Genomic DNA, 1,909 nt, shown 5'->3' on the forward strand with positions numbered 1-1,909 from the left:
CCCACTCAGCAGACAGCCTGGGCAGCAATGCGTTGCTTTCCGAGGATACAGAGACTGACTTTTAGGCCCGCTTTAACCCCAGTACATCACTCTCTGGGAAAATCCACATCAAGCTTCACCTGCCCTCTCAAGGCTTCCAAAGTGCTAAAATTCAGCCGGACTTTGAACTTGAATAAGCTGCCTGAGTTGGTATTTAGGTTGCTTTTCGATGGACTCCCTTCCCCAAGGATCCACGCCCGGTTTTCGCTCCTCCCCAGCCATCAATCTTAAGAGTTGCGCCCATCTTTCGTAAAACGGATTCGCAGCGCGGCAGCTTCCAAGCTCCACTCTCACCTCTCAGGCCTTCCCACCACCACCGCTCCCGCTTCTCTACCCCCCCCCCCCCCCCCCCCGCCATGAGTTGTCTGTACTGCTGAAGTGCCTGGTTTGGGCACAAGGCTCCGTTTTATAGCCCCAATGTGGGTCTAGTCAGTGGTAGCTTTGGCTCCAGAGATTTGGGCCAGGTCGACCGCCTTCCCATCCTGAGAGGGAATCCGAAGCTTCATCTGTGGCCGGGGCCCGAACCCAGCCTCTGTCCTCACACACTAAATCCGATGCCTAGGAATCCAAGCCCGGTCCGGTGCCCTACTTCTCCGAGTCCATCACCTGCAGTATAGTTCTTACGCTGTGAAAATCTGCACCGGGCTTTTGCTCCCGCCAGCAACCTAAAAATTCAATTTTTTTTTTTCCTTCTTCGCTACCCACCCCCTCCAAAGCTAGACGCTTGAGGCGTTTATAGATACTAACCTCTCCTCGGCTCCAGCAGCCTGGTCAGCCCCAGGCCCCTGTCCGGTTGCCAAGGCTCACTCTTCTTCTGGCACTAAGGGGAGGGTGTCTCATCCCATTCCGCCTACGCTCCAGTCCTGGCTTTGCGTTCCTCCTTTTTTTTTTTTTTTTTTTTTTTTTTATTGTAGGTCTGGTCTCCCAGGGTAGCGGGATCCACACCACATCCCCTTCCTGTCGCATCACCCAGGGTCCAGATACTGCTTTTACCTGCCCGCCCCGTTGCAGCTAACGCGCGGGATCCCTCCATACCTCAGTCCAGCCTTCATTTTGTCCCTCCCCATCGCACGTCGCTGACAGGAAGATGGGGGACAGCCTACGCTGTTGTCAGTCACTAAGCAGCACCCCCCACCCCCGACCCTCCTGCAATTCCGGGTCGGAGATGTTCTGGTCCAGGTCTTTCTTGTTGCCACTGCACAGGCCTGACGCATTACTCCATCTCCCCTGGAAGAATCCGGCCCGAAATTTGCGTGCCCCGGGTGCATCTGGCCCTGTCGCAGCTCCCACCCCCCCTCTCTCCCACCGCCGCCCCTGCCCGCTCCTCCTAATCCGAGCCAGGTTTTGCGCAATCTTTGCACAGCTCTCCATTTACCCCTCACCAGCTAGGCGCCTTTCTGTGCAGCCCGGCTGCAGAATCCGTTCCGGTTCTTCCTGCCGCCCGTCGCACCTCACCACCCCCTGGCCCATCTAGGGGATCTAGCGCGTCGCCTCCCTCTGCCCACTTTTTCTTGGGGGAGGCAAGTGGAACTCCAGGCCAGGTTTCCGGGCCCGTCCCCGGGGCTCACGGAAGGGCTGAGGAGGCCAGTCCCGGGCGGGTAGTCCAGGCCAGGTTTTGCGCTTGCCCGCCCCCCCCCTCCCGGAGCCGGCGGGCCCGGGAGCGCCGAGAGCAGGCGGCTTGTCATTGCTGGTGCCCCGCGCCCGCTCGCTCCGCGCAGCCTGCGGTGCCCACGGGCCCAGCCCCGCGCCCCTGCTCCGGCCACCCCGGGGGCGCGCCGCCGCCGCGCCTGCCTCCAGCTGCGTAGCCCCGGTCCCCCGCGGGCAGCGCGAGCGGTCGGCGCGGGAGCAGTCGGCGCTGCGGCGCCCCCGC

This window comes from Psammomys obesus, unplaced genomic scaffold (genome assembly GCF_907164565.1).
Source record: "Psammomys obesus unplaced genomic scaffold, mPsaObe1.curated_primary_1811, whole genome shotgun sequence".
Lineage (NCBI taxonomy): Eukaryota > Metazoa > Chordata > Mammalia > Rodentia > Muridae > Psammomys > Psammomys obesus.